Below are 15,928 nucleotides of genomic sequence, written 5' to 3'. Positions count from 1 at the left end.
GGTACTAGTGAATATTTATCAGAAGCTGCTGCTGTTGTGTTGCTCTATTTTTAATAAAATGAAAATCTTAAAGTCTCCACTGTTGAGTAGTAATTTCATCTAAGACATTTAATTACATATTTACAGCGTACTTTTATAACTGAAAGGTTGTTAATAGCCTTTTTGATCATTGGGGATTCTTCATGTTAGGTGGCCATCTCAAGTCAAAGCTTTGCATGTCTAATGTTTTGCAGTCTTCCAGTAAGTGACAGCAGCTCTTTGAATCTCCCTTTTATTTTCAGAATCAACTTTCTTTTTTTTATTGGAGGATAATTGCTTTACAGTGTTGTGTTGGTTTCTGCTGTATAACAATGGAAATCAGTCATATATATATATATATATATATATTCCCTCCCTCATTAGCCTCTCTCCCCTCTCCCGTCCCACCCCCTAGGTTGTCAGTGAGTGTGAGGGTGGGCTCCCTGCCTTATAAAGCAGTTTCCCACTAGTTACCTGTTTTACACTTAATGGTATATATATGTCAGTGCTGCTTTCTCAATTCATCCTACCCTCTCCTTCCCCTGTTGTGTCCACAGGTATGCTTTCTATGTCTTCATCTCTATTTCTTCCCTGTAAATAGGTTAATTAGAACTATTTTTCTAGATTCCATATGTGTGCCTTAATATACGATGTTTGTTTTTCTGATTTGTTGTTGTTCAGTTGCCAAGTCGTGTCTGACTTTGTGACCCTATGGGCTGCAGCACGCTGGACTTCCCTGCCCCTCACCATCTCCAGGAGTTTGCTCAAGTTCCTGTCCATTGCATCAGTGATGCCATCCAACCATCTCATCCTCTGTCACCCTCTTCTGCCTTCAATCTTTCCCAGCATCAGGGTCTTTTCCAATGAGTCGGCTCTTTGCATCAGGTGGCCAGAGTATTGGAGCTTCAGCTTCAGCATCAGTCCCTCCAATGAGTATTCAAGATTGATTTCCTTTAAGACTGACTAGTTTGATCCCCTTGCTGTCCAAAGGAGTCTCAGGAGTCTTCTCCAGCACTGCAGTTCAAAAGCATCAGTTAATTCTTCGGTGCTCTTTGTGGTCCAGGTGTCACAACCATATGTGACTACTGGGACGACCATAGCCTTGACTATACAGACCTTTGTCAGCAAAGTGACGTCTTTGCTTTTGAACACACTGTGTAGGATTGTCATAACTTTCCTACCAAGAAGCAGTCGTCTTCTGGTTGCATGGCTGCAGTCACCTCCGCAGTGACTTTAGAGCCTGGGAAGAGGAAATCTGTCACTGCTTTCACATTTCCTTCTATTTCCCATGAAGTGATGGGACCAGAGGCCATGATCTTAGTTTTTTTAATATTTAGTTTCAGCTCGCTCTTTCACTTTCCTTCTTTACCCTCATCAAGAGGTTCTTTAGTTCCTCCTTGCTTTCTGCCATTAAAGTGATATCAGCCGCATATCTGAGGTGGTTGATATTTCTCCCAGAAATCTTGATTCCAGGTTGTAACTCATCCAGCCTAGCATTTCGCATGATGTGCTCTGCATCTAAGTTAAGTAAACAGAGTGACAATAAACAGCCTTGTCGAACTCCTTTCTCAATCCTGAACCAGTCAGTTGTTTTCTCTTCTAACTGTTGCTTCTTGACCAGCATACAGGTTTTTCAGGAGCTAGGCAAGATGGTCTGGTATTCCTATCTCTTTTAAGAGTTTTTCACAGTTTGTTATGATCCACACAGTTAAAGGATTTTAGCATAGTCAGTGAAACAGAGGTGGATGTTTTTCTGGAATTCCTTTCCTTTCTCTATGGTTCAGTGAATGTTTGCAATTTGATCTCTGGTTTCTCTGCCTTTTCTAAACCCATCTTGGACATCTGGAAGTTCTCAGTTCACATAATCCTGAAGCCTAGCATGTAGAATTTTGAGTATAAGCTTACTGGCATGGGAAATGAGTACAATTGTCTGGTGGTTTGAACGTTCTTTAGTATTGGCCTTCTTGGGAATTGGGATGAGGATAGACCTTTTCCAGTTGTGTGGCCACTGCTGGGTTTTCCACATTTGTTGACATACTGAGTACAGCACTTTGATGGCATCATCTTTTTAAGATTTTTAAATGGCTCTGCTGGAATTCCATTGCCTCCACTAGCTTTATTTAAATGGCTCTGCTGGAATTCCATTGCCTCCACTAGCTGTATTGGCAGCAGCGCTTCCTAAGGGCCACTTGGCTTTGCTCTCAGAATGTCTGGCTCTGGGTGAGTGGCCACACCATGTGGTTATCTGGGTCATTAAGATCTTTTTTGTACAGTTCTTCTGTGTATTCTTTCCATCTCTTCTGGATCTCTTCTGCTTCTGTTAGATCTTTACTGTTTTTGTCTTTTATTGTGCCCATCTTTGAATGAAATGTTCCTTTGATACTTCCAGCTTTCTTGAGATCTCTAGTCTTTCCCTTTCTGTTGTTTTCCCCTATTTGCCTATATAACAGGCTCTGAGAGGTTCATCCACCTCACTACAACTGACTCAAATTCATTGCTTTTTTGTGGCTGAGTAATCAAACTACCACACAATTGCACTCGTCTCACACGCTAGTAAAGTAATGCTCAAAATTCTCCAAGCCAGGCTTCAGCAATACGTGAACCAGGAACTTCCAGATGTTCAAGCTGGTTTTAGAAGAGGCAGAGGAACCAGAGATCAAATGGCCAGCATCTGCTGGATCATGGAAAAAGCAAGAGAATTCCAGAAAAATATCTATTTCTGCTTTATTGACTATGCCAAAGCCTTTGACTGTGTGGATCACAATAAACTGTGGAAAATTCTGAAAGAGATGGGAATACCAGACCACCTGACCTGCCTCTTGAGAAACCTATATGCAGGTCAGGAAGCAACAGTTAGAACTGGACATGGAACAACAGACTGGTTCCAAATAGGAAAAGGAGTACATCAAGGCTGTATATTGTTACCCTGCTTATTTAACTTATATATAGAGTACATCATGAGAAACGCTGGGCTGGAAGAAGCACAAGCTGGAATTGAGATTGCTGGGAGAAATATCAATAACCTTAGATATGCAGATGACACCACCTTTATGGCAGAAAGTGAACTAAAAAGCCTCTTGATGAAAGTAAAAGAGGAGAGTTAAAAAGTTGGCTTAAAGCTCAACATTCAGAAAACAAAGATCATGGCATCTGGTCCCATCACTTCATGACAAATAAATGGGGAAACAGTGGAAACAGTGTCAGACTAATTTTTTTGGGCTCCAAAATCACTGCAGATGGTGATTGCAACCATGAAATTAAAAGTTGTTTACTCCTTGGAAGGGAAGTTATGACTAACCTAGATAGCATCTTCAAAAGCAGAGATATTACTGTGCCAACAAAGGTCCATCTAGTCAAGGCCATGGTTTTTCCACTGGTCATGTATGGATGTGAGAGTTGGACTGTGAAGAAAGCTGAGTGCCGAAGAATTGATGCTTTTGAACTGTGGTGTTGGAGAAGACTCTTGAGAGTCCCTTGGACTGCAAGGAGATCCAACCAGTCCATCCTAAAGGAGATCAGTCCTGGGTGTTCATTGGAATGACTGATGCTGAAGCTGAAACTAAATTCTTTGGCCACCTCATGTGAAGAGTTGACTCATTGGAAAAGACTCTGATGCTGGGAGGGATTGGGGGCAGGAGGAGAAGGGGACGACAGAGGATGAGATGGCTGGATGGCATCACCAACTCAATGGACATGGTTTTGGATGAACTCCAGGAGTTGGTGATGGACAGGGAGGCCTGACGTGCTGCGATTCATGGGGTTGCAAAGAGACACAACTGAGCGATTGAACTGAACTGAAGATTCCATCGCATATATGTACCACATTGTCTTTATCCGTTCATCTGTTGATGAACTAGTATTTGCACGATGAAAATTGCCACTAGTTGTCTTGTAACAGCAAGTGGAATGCCTTCTCCCATATGTCAGAAGTTTAACTCTCCATTTGGTGAATGAGCTGTGTACTTGGGATGGTCATATAAGTGAGACAGACTATTAGGGGTTTCTCTTAAAATTAAATTGGCTATCAGATACATAAATTTGCAACCCTATATGGCCTAGTGGTTTAAGTGGTCCAGAGGTGGTGAGGCTATACACACAGATTTCTCTGTGTAAGCCTTCTGTTCTTCTGTGGTTAAAGGTCATGACCTGCTTTGGTTTCCAAATGTTGAACTACATGTGTGAGGACAGGTTGGGGGTGAGAGAGGAGAGACCCTTGCCAGTAGTGAGTTTGAACTTTTCCAAGTGTGACCTTCACATGACTTCCTAGAGGAATGACACATGTGACCCTTAACTTTTTGACTTCCAGACAAAATGTCTTGTATTATTTTTATTATGAATGATTTCTAAATAGTAATTACTTAAGGAGTATAATGAGAGTACATTTAGTTTTTATAATGCTGATTTTCTTACCTGGGGAAAAATACCCTAAGATTCACTGACAAAAGAGTAAAATCTCCAGAAAGTATGCTCCTCTGTGGTACAGCATGATATCAGAGGTGGTGCATGCTAAATCACTTCAGTCTTGTCCGACTCTCTAGCCCTGTAGAGGGTAGCCCACCAGACTCCTCTGTCCATGGCAAGAATACTGGGGTGGGTTGCCATGCCCTTCCTTCTCCAGGGGATCTTTTTGACCCAGGGATTGAACTTGCGGCTCCTGCATTTTTGGCAGATTCTTTACCACCGAGCCACTGGTAAAGGGCATCAATTATATAGACATGACCTCTAGTACTGTATTTCTTTTTATTGAGAACCAGTCCATCCACCTTGTGATTAGCACATGACACAAAAGAACTTACTGATTCTTAGCTCCTAAATACTGGATGTCTTACCAGCACCATAAATTTATTCTGTTCCAAACAAAACATTGCATTTCCAACATCAAGTCTGTGCCCCTGGTGTTCATTGGTTTCAGCCGAACTGACATCTTTTTAGTTCTGCATTGTCACTGTTCATTTCTGTCTTGACTTCACTGTCAATCGTATTTGCTAAATCCGCTCAATCCTACTTTTCCTCTGAATACTTTAAATGTGCCCTTGTCTCAGTTTTGATTCCTAGTTAACACAAAACAATCCACTCTAGCAGAAAGGTAATTATGGTGTTAGAATTAAGTCCCTTCTCCTTTGGGCCTGTTTCTATAGCTTGCTAACTGGTTTTCAAACCTCAGGCCTCTTTCCAAATTCTTTTAAGCATAACTTGGCTACTGGATTACTAATTCCTTTAAACTGGTCTGTAATTTTATAAAAACTTTCTGATTTTAGTGTGTCTGTGTGTAATTCTGACTGAGTCATGCTGGCTTGATAGAATGAGTTGGCTGTTGTTCCCTTTGGAGTTTTCTGAAGAAATTTGTGTCATGGTCACTATTTCTTCCATAAATATTAGAATTCCCCAATAAAACCAACTTGAGCCTGGAATTTTCATGCTACAAATCCAACATTAAAAATAAAATTAGGGCTATTCATGTTATTTAATCTTGAGGGAGCGTTAGTGCTGTGTGTCTTCTAAGGAATTTGTCCATTTTATCTAAGTTGTTGAATTTGTCAACATAAAGGTGTTCATGATGTTATCTTCTTATCTTAGTATATGTAAGATCTATAGTGAAAGCCTCTCTCATTCCTAGTATTGTTAGCTATTGTCTTTTTCACCTGATCAGTTTGCTAGTGATTTATCAATTTTATTTTCTCCAGTAGTCAGATTTTTTTCATCATATTTTCTCTTTTTCTCTGCCTTTTATTTCACTGATTTCTACTCATTATTTCTTCTGCTTATTCTGCTTATTTTGAGCTTAGTTTGCTCTTTTTTTTTCCCCCTAAAGTGTGAGCTGGTATCACTGACCTGAGACCTTCGTTTTTTTTTTTTAAGCCATTAAAAAAATTGAAGTATAGTTAATTTACAGTGTTGTGTTTCAGGTGTACAGCAAAATGATTCTTTATACATATAAACATACACACACACACACACACACACACACACACACACGTACTCCTTTTTAGATTCTTTTCCATTATAAGTTATTACAAGATACTCAGAGTCCCTCTTTTTTAGTAGAAGTAGCCTGGTAGACTGTAGCCTGCCAGGCTCCTCTGTACATGCAGTTCTCCAGGCAAGACTACTGGAGTGGGTAACCATTCTCTTCTCCAAGGGATCTTCCCCACTCAGGGATCTTCCTGACTCAGGGATCAAAGCTGGGTCTCCTGCATTGCAGGCAGATTCTTTACTGTCTGAACCACCAGAGAAGCCCCAGAAGTATTTTAGTACTCTAAATTTTCCTCTAAGCATTGCTTTAGCTGCATTGCGACAAATTTTGATATGTTGTGTCTTCATTTTCATTCAAGATACTTCATAAATGTGGTTATCAACGAAGGAAACAATAAGATTAAAAGACAGCCTTCAGAATGGGAGAAAATAAATACAAAGCAACTGACAAAGGGTTAATCTCCAGAATATATAAGCAGCTCATACAACTCAACATCAGGAAAGCAAACAGCTCAATCAAAAAATGGGCAAAAGACCTAAGAACACATATCTCCAAAGAACACATACATCTGGCTAATAAACACATGGAAAGATGCTCAAAATTGCTCATTCAGTTCAGTTCAGTTCAGTTGCTCAGTTGTGTCCTACTCTTTGCAACCCCATGAATCACAGCATGCCAGGCCTCCCTGTCCATCACCAATTTCCGGAGTTCACTCAAACTCATGTCCATTGAGTCGGTGATGCCATCCAGCCATCTCATCCTCTGTCGTCCCCTTCTCTTTCCCCAATCCCTCCCAGCATCAGGGTCTTTTCCAATGAGTCAACTCTTTGCATGAGGTGGCCAAAGTACTGGAGTTTCAGCTTTAGCATCAGTCCTTCCAATGAACACCCAGGACTGATTTCCTTTCCGATGGACTGGTTGGATCTCCTAGCAGTCCAAGGGACTCTTAAGAGTCTTCTCCAACACCATAGTTCAAAAGCATCAATTCTTCGGTGCTCAGCTTCACCGTCAACTCTTACATCCATACATGACCACTGGAAAAACCATAGCCTTGACTAGACAGACCTTTCTTGGCAAAGTAATATCTCTGCTTTTCAATATGCTATCTAGGTTGGTTATAACTTCCAAGGAGTAAGCGTCTTTTAATTTCATGGCTGCAATCACCATCTGCAGTGGTTTTGGAGCCCCCCAAAATAAAGTCTGACACTGTTTCCACTGTTTCCCCATCTATCTGCCACAAAGTGATGGGACCAGATGCCATGATCTTAGTTTTCTGAATGTTGAGCTTTAAGCCAACTTTTTCACTCTCTTTCACTTTCATCAAGAGGCTTTTTAGTTCCTCTTCACTTTCTGCCATAAGGGTCGTGTCATCTGCATATTTGAGGTTATCAATATTTCTCCCAGCTATCTTGATTCCAGCTTGTGCTTCTTCCAGCCCAGCATTTCTCATGATGTACTCTGCATAGAAGTTAAATAAGCAGGGTGACAATATACAGCCTTGACGTACTCCTTTTTCAATTTGGAACATTGCTCATTAGAGAAATACAAATCAGAACTATGATGAGGTACCACCTCACACCATTCAGAATGGCCATCATCAAAAAACCTACAAACAATAAATGCTGGAGAGGGTGAGGAGAAAAGGAAACCCTCTTGCACTATTGGTGGTAAATTGACACAGCCACTATGGAGAACAGTATGGAGACTCCTAAAAAATCTAGGCCTAGAACTACATGCTTTTTTTATTATTTTGATAGGGATCCTAGCAAAGCTGAAATGTTCTCAAGGACCTGAGAATTAGTGCAGAGTTAAGTGGGCCTTAGGAATCATCACTACAAACAAGACTGGTGGAGGTGATGGAATTCCAGCTGAGTTATTTCAGATCCTAAAAGATGCTGTGAAAGTGCTGCACTCAATAGGCCAGCAAATTTGGAAAACTTAGCAGTGGACACAGGACTGAAAAGGTAAGTTTTCATTCCAATCTCAAAGAAGGGCAATGCCAAAGAATGTTCAGACTACCACAAAATTGCACTCATCTCAGATGCTAGCAATGTAATGCTCAAAATTCTCCAAGCAAGGCTTCAACAGTGCATGAGCCAAGAACTTCCACATGTTCAAGCTGGATTTAGAAAAGGCAGAAGAACCAGAGATCAAATTGCAAACATCTGTTGGATCATAGAAAAAGTAATTACAGAAAAACATCTATTTCTGCTTCATTGACTACACTAAAGCCTTTGTGTAGATCACAACAAACTGGAAAATTCTTAAAGAGATGGGAATACCAGATCACCTCACCTGCCTCCTGTGAAACCTGTATGCAGGTCAAAAACCAACAGTTAGAACTTGACATGGAGCAATGGAGCTTTTTATTGTCATTCTGTTTATTTAACTTACATACAGAGTAACATCATGTGAAATGCTGGGCTGGATGAAGCACAAGCTGGAATCAGGATTGCCGGGAGAAATACCAGTAACCTCAGATACGCAGATAATATCATGCTAATAGCAGAATGTGAAGAGGAACTAAAGAGCCTCGATGATGGTGAAAGAGGAAAGTGAAAAAGCTGGCTTAAAACTCAGCGTTCAAAAAAACTAAGATTGTGGCATCTGGTCCCATCACTTCATGACAGACAGATGGGGAAGTAATGGAAACAGTGACAGATTTTATTTTCTTGGACTCTAAAATCCCTGCAGGTGGTGACTGCAGCCATGAAATTAAGACGCTTGCTCCTTGGAAGAAAAACTAAGGCAAACCTAGACAGTGGATTAAAAAGCAGAGACATCACTTTGCTGACAAAGGTCCGTCTAGTCAAAGCTAGAGTTTTTTCTGGTAGTCATGTATGGATGTGAGAGTTGGATTGTAAAGAAGGCTGAGTGCCAAAGAAGTGATGCTTTTGAACTGTGGTGTTGGGAGGAGATGCTTGAGAGTCGCTTGGACAGCAAGGGAATCAAACCAGTCAATCTAAAGGAAATCCGTCCTGAATATTCATTGGAGGGACTGATGCTGAGGCTGAAGCTCCAATACTTTGGCCACCTGATGTGAAGAGCCTCATTGGAAGAGACCCTGATGCTGGGAAATATTGAAGGCAGGAGGAGAAGGGGATGTCAGAGGACAAGATGGTTGGATGGCATCATTGACTCAATGGACATGAGTGTGAGCAAGCTTTGGGAGATGGTGAAGGACAGGGAAGCCTGATGTGCTGTAGTCCTTGGGCTCACAAAGAGTTGGACACGACTGAGCAACTGGACAAAAACATGATGCAACAATCCCACTATTGAGCACATACCCTGAGAAAACTGTAATAGAAAGAGACACATGTACCCCAGTGTTCATTGCAGCAGTATTTACAATAGCTAGGACATGGAAGCAACCTTGATGTCCATCATGACAGATGATGGATAAGGAAGTTGTGGTATGTGTATAAACAATGGAGTATTACTCAGCCATAAAAAACCACATTTGAATCAGTCCTAATGAAGTGGGTGAAATTAGAGCCTGTTATACAGAATGAAGTAAGTCAGAAAGAGAAAAATATCATATATTAATATATATGTATATATATTAATACATATATAGGCTTCCCTGGTGGCTTGGACAGTCAAGAATCTACCTGCAATGTGAGAGGCTTGGGTTCAATCCCTGGGGTGAGAAGGACCTCTGGAGAAAGGAATGGCTACCCACTCCAGCATTCTTGCCTGGAGAACTCCATGGACAGAGGAGCCTGGCAGGCTATATAGTTCATGGGGTCGCAAAAAGTCAGACACGACTGAATGACTAGCATGATGGTCATTAGAAAGATGGTACTGATGAAGCTATTTGCAGGGGAGCAGTGGAGATGCAGACAGAGAACAGACTTGTGGACACAGTGCGTGGAGTGGGGCAAACACACATTGCCATGTGTAAACTAGATGGCTGGTGGAAACTTGTTTATGTCGCAGGGAGCCTAAATCAGGTGTTCTGTGACAGCCTAGAGGGCTGGGATGGGATGGGAGGTGGGAGGAAGGTTCAAGAGGGAGGGGACATACGTATACCTGTGGCTGATTCATGTTGATGTGTGGCAGAGACCAACACAATATTGTAAGGCAATTATCCTCCAATTAAACACTTAAAAACTAGGGTTAATTTGCATATTGACCTTTCTATCATTATTAAATTACTCTTTATTCCTGGTAATATTCTTTGCTTTGAAATATTTTTCTTTTATTTATGTTAGTAATCTAGTTAAAATTAGCATGGTGTTATCTTTCCTCATTCTTGCACTGTTATATTTAAAGAGCATACTTCTTGTGGGCCTCGTATAGTTTGGTCTTGCTTTTTTAAAATCCAGTGACAATTTCTGCTTTAGTTGGAGTGTTTAAACTAGTTACATTGAAAGTGGTTATTGATGTCATTGGGTTTAAATCTGTCATCTTGCTGTTTATCCTCTATCTCCTTTATTTTTGTCCATGTTTTCCTCTTGATCTGCCTTCTTTCGAACTGAGTACTTATTCCATTCCATTCATCTTTGTTGGCTTATTAGCTATGATTCCTTAATTTTTAAATGATTTTAGGGTTTACTGTATGTGCATATTTTCATTCATCACAGTGTGTGTGTAAGTTTCACTTCACATATATCACTTCATGTTTAGTATAAACGGGCTTCCCTGGTGGCTCAGTGGTAAAGAATCCATCTGCCAAGCAGGAAACGCGGGTTTGATTGATCCCTGGCTTGGGAAGATCCCCTGGAGAAGGAAATGGCACCCGACTCCAGTGTTCTTGCCTGGGAAATCCCATGGACATAGGTGCCTGGCAGGCTGTGGTCCATGGGGTTGCAAAAGATTTGGACACAACTTAGTGACTAACCAGTACAAAAACCATAGTATAAAAACCTTGCCGTGATGTTCTTTTGTGTTCCCACTCTCAGGTTTGTGTTACTTATGTCATACATTTTACTTAATACATGTATTAAAATCCCCACAAGATGGTGTAATTTTTTTTCCTTTAAACAATCAATTTAAAAGAGATTTTAAAGAAGAAGAAAAGCCTCTTCAGTTTCCCCACAGATTTACAGTTCGTGGTGCTCTTCATTCCTTTTTGTATATTCCTCTTTCTGCTTGGTACTCTGTTCATTATGATGGAAGACATCCTTTAACATTTTTCATAGTTCAGGTCTGTTAGTGATGGATTCTTTCACCTTTTGCAGGCTGAATTTTATTTCAACTTAATATTTTAAAGGTATTTTTGCTGGATATAGAGTTCTATATTGGCTTTTTTTTTTTACCCCAGTACTTTAAAAATGTGACTTGTCTGTCCTTTGGTTTACTTTGTTTTCATAAAGATGTCTGCAGTCATTTTGATCATTGTTCCTCTACATAGAAAGCAGAGGCCTCTCTTGTGGCCACTTTTAAGATTTCCTCTTCATTCACTAGTGTTAATCAATTTGATTATGATGTGCTTTGGTGCTGTTTTCTTTTTGTTTTATGTGCTGTGTTTCCTTGAGCCTGTATGTTTCAAGTTTCTATTAAATTTGGAAAATTGCAACCATTGTTTCTTCAAATACGTTTTCTTTTTCTCTGACACTTTTCTAGTCTTGAATTACATTTATATTACCACCTGAAGTCCCACAGCTCACAGACTGATGCTCTGTTCATTTTTTTTCAACTTTTTTCTTTGTTTTACTTTGGATGGTTCTGTTGCTATATCTGAATTTGTTAATATTTTCCTCTGTAAAATCTAATCTGTTCATTTTATCCAGTATATCTTTTAAAAAGATCTAAGATATTATTTTTTTGCAACTCCGAGTTCAATTTTAGTCATTTTTGTATTGTCCATGTCCCTATTTTACATTTTAAAATGTCATTTTTACATATAATATATATTAATAACTTGTGAATTTTACCTTTTTTGGTTCTGAATATTTTTGCATCCTGTTGATTGATATTTTTTAGTTTTGTTCTGAGATGCACTTAAGTTACTTGGGAACTGTTAGAAGGACCAGATTAGCCATTTAGGGTTTCCCAGGTGGTGCTAGTGGTAAAGAACCTGCTTGCTAATGCAAAAGACATGAGAGACATGGGTTCGACCCCTGAGTCAGGAAGATCCCCTGGAGGAGGGGCAACCCACTCCAGTAATCTTGCCTGGAGAATCCCATGGACAGAGCAGCCTCTGTCCATGGTGTCATAAAGTCCATACAGTCCATAGTATCACAAAGAGCTGGACATGACCGAAGTGACTTAGCACATAGCATACAATATTACCCTACTACAGAAGTGATGCTCTTCTGAGTACATGATGCTCTGTGAATTATGCTCCCCTCCAACCCCACCCAGGCTCATGGGAATTCCAACAGTTTCTAGTCTGCTTAAGCTTTGGGGATTTTCCCCTTTGATCCTTTCTGGTGTCTTTTGTCCTGAGCCTCGGATAGTTTCTTCACATGTGTGCGCTGACTGTTACTCAGCTGAAAACACGAGCTTTTCCTCTGCGCGGCTCTTTCATTGGTCCTCTGCTCTGTGACCCATTGCTGCCTTGTCTAAGTGCACCCCCAACATCTCAACTCAGGCCGCTGGGTTCTCCCTGGTTTCCCCTTCTTTTGCTTCAGCTTGTAAGCTGGGGGCAATCATAGGGCTCACCTCATTCACTGATCAGAGATCCCTGTCCTTCACTGTCTGATGTCCAATATCTGAAAATCCCTGTTATGTATATGTTTTCCAGTGTTTCAAGTGAGATGGTAAACATGTTTCTGTGGTTCTATCTTAGCCAAAAGTGGACCTCTTTAGTTTTCAACCAACATTTTTTGACCATATATTTTTTTCTGTAATATATATTATGTTATTCTATACACATAATGACCAGATTTCTTTAAAAGGACTGGGGTAAGTGATGGGTATTGAAGCTTAAGCATTATTATCTTCCTTGGGTCTTACTTAGGTAAAGAAGGACAAGCTTTGGAAGGATGGAGGCTTCAGTCCAGCCTGATCTGACTCTTCCTAAGGGCAGTATGGCCAATGACAACCAGTGAAGGAGGTAGTATTTACAAGGGCTGATTTCTTGATAGGTTGTAAAAACTCATTTTCTTAAAGATTCAGGGAAGCCACTCAGCCAGTAACTTGTACCCAGTGGATCCATCTCTGCCTCCAGGGAGCCATCCATCCAAGAGGTTGTCCACCTTCATAGAGAAATCTCACTTTACAGTATCACATGAGCTAAATCTGTATTGCATGCTCTTGTCTTTGTTATCCTAAGTTCAAGCTTCTACAAATTACACGACGTGAGAGCAGGCTAATATCATATATTTGAATAGAGGTTAAACTAAATATCCACCCTAGTCAGGAGAATGTGATTCTAGGACAAATCACAAAGCTAACAATTTAAACACTTTTTCCCAAACTTATTTATTTTTAATTGAAAAAATATTGCTTCACAATATTGTGTTGGCCTGCGCCATACATCAGCATGAGTCAGCTATAGCTATACACACGTCAGTTCAGTCGCTCAGCCGTGTCCGACTCTTTGCGACCCCATGGACCACAGCACGCCAGGCCTCCCTGTCCATCACCTCTCTCTTTAACCTTCCTCCCACTTCCCACCCCTTCCCACCCCTCTAGCTTGTTACGTAAACATTTTAACTGAATCACAACTAGCAACTTAGATTGTTGTCATGTGTAGAGTAGAGTATTATAAGGGCAACTAGAATTTGGAAATTATTTAGCTGGTCTATGGCTCCTTGGGTCTGTAGGAATGTAGGTTGTTCATCAGTTCTTAAGAACAGTGATGATAAACAGTAATGAATAAATAACAGTAATAAAAAGCGAGTATACTCTTTAGCTGCTTTCTCTGAAATAAGGAAGGTATCTGCAGCCTTTCAAAGAAAGTATGAAACCCAGGCAGGTGGGGGCCCGGCAGCCTTGAGCCTCTGGGGGGCCTTCGCTGGGGTTAAGAACAGGTGCTGTCTCCAGGTGAGGCCACCTCGCGGCTGCCCTGCACTAGGGTGTCCTTGCGCAATAAACAGACTGCACAGTTGTCTGCGGGGCACCAGTGGCAGGAGGTGGCTTCAGCAATTCCCTGGCTCCAGTCCTGGCCTCTGGCTGGCCTGTCTGGCTGGTAGAGGGACAGAGAGATGAGTGAGACATTTATTGGCTTAAAAAAGGATGGAAGGCTCACCATGAAATCCTGAGCCCGTATAAACGTGTTGCAGGGGAATAAGAGTAAAATGTCCGTGGACAAGGCCATTTGAGAGCTTGGATGGATTATGGAAATGGTCTAGTTCTTCCCTTCCTACCCTTTAACAGATGAAGACTCGCAGGGTTCAAAGGTGAAGTAAGTAGCCCTAGATCTCAGCACTACGAAGGAGCAGAGTCAGAAGAAGGCTTGAACGCCGTGATTCCAGGTTGTGTTCCTTTCATGACCCACCCCCTGGCCAGGAGCAATTTTCTTTCAATATTTAACTGCCATTTTTATAAATTAAAATTTGAATAGTTTTTTTCCCTTAAAGTGCTGCTTACAACCCATCTTGAAAATACAGATAAAAAGATGACTTCTATTATTCAATGATTACAAGACTTCCAAGCATCATCATTTATAGCACTTGAAAAATACAATTTTAATTTCCATGGAATCATGGCTTCTGGCAGTAATAATTTCATTAATCTTGATGAACCAACCGAGACATCCACGGTAATGTAATTTGTGTTCAAAGATGTCCTAAAAGGCTGATGTAACTTCATTATCAGTACATGACTTTAAAAAGTATTTTATCTAGGAAAACAAACAATGAGCACATCTTCCAACATTAATATGATTTTCTTTTCTTCCAGGTCAGATGGCAAAAGTTTAATGAGCAATTTAATTGGTTGATGAATCAAATCTGTCTCATTTTTGGCTCTAAGGGCTGGGGTAACACTGATTGAGATTAACTATTAGAGTTTTCGTTAGGGTATTTTGCCTTCAAGGAATAAAACCTACCTGAGAACTCATCTCCGGGTCCTCCAAATCGTGTATTGTACCTAACATCACTATCATTAATTACTTATCATAAAATCCACCAACTTTAGAGCTAAATTTCATTTTAGAAATTATTTATTATCATCTTCTCATGTTACTCAAGTGGCAGATAACAGGACTACTATATGTATCAAAATATCACAACCTGGGTGACTTAGAACAATAGAAACTCATATTCTCACGAGAACATTGGTTATATTGGATCAAGGCCCCTTCTTACTCCAGTATGACCTCATCTTAACTAATTACATCTGCAATGACCCTAATTCTAACTGAGGTCATGTTCACAGGTACCATGGGTTAAGATTCAGATATATCTTTTTGGGGACACAGTTCTCACGCTACGACTATGAATACCAAAACACTTCAGACAGTCATTTATTACCCCACCATTTGGGAGGGCTCTTTGAGTTAGGTGAAAGTGGAGTTCAGGCAATCAGCATTTACGCAGACCATTCTTGTCCTCTCCAAGGTTATAGTCTCATGGAAAAACTGATGATAAGCAAGTCAACTGGTAAGTATTCATTAGGAAAAATGACTATGTGTAGAACATGGTTTACAAAGTGTGGTCAGAGGAGGCCTTTCTGAGGATGTGATATTTATAGAGATTTGAAGGATGACAGTGAGCCAGGCATGGGAAAGATAAGGAGAAGAATGTTCCAGATGGAGGGAACAGCAAATATCCTGAGGTGCGAAAGATCTCAACACTTAAGGGAAAAAGAGGGGAAGGTGATTGATGGAAGATGAGATCAAAGAGGTGCAGGGGCCCTGACCTGATGGGGAGTAAGTGGCTTGCAAACATGTTTGACTGCAACCCCACAGCTAAGGAAAGCTGCTTCAGAGATGCACGTATACACACCTGCATGGTGAAAACAAGGGAGTGGACAGTGGTTAGGTTTCAGTTACCGTTTGGAGGCACCCTCTCAGGGTGCTTGCCTGGCGTTTTGGCTCGAGCA

This window comes from Bubalus kerabau, chromosome 18 (assembly GCF_029407905.1).
Source record: "Bubalus kerabau isolate K-KA32 ecotype Philippines breed swamp buffalo chromosome 18, PCC_UOA_SB_1v2, whole genome shotgun sequence".
Taxonomy (NCBI): Eukaryota; Metazoa; Chordata; class Mammalia; order Artiodactyla; family Bovidae; genus Bubalus; species Bubalus kerabau.
This window is presented reverse-complemented; position numbering follows the sequence as displayed.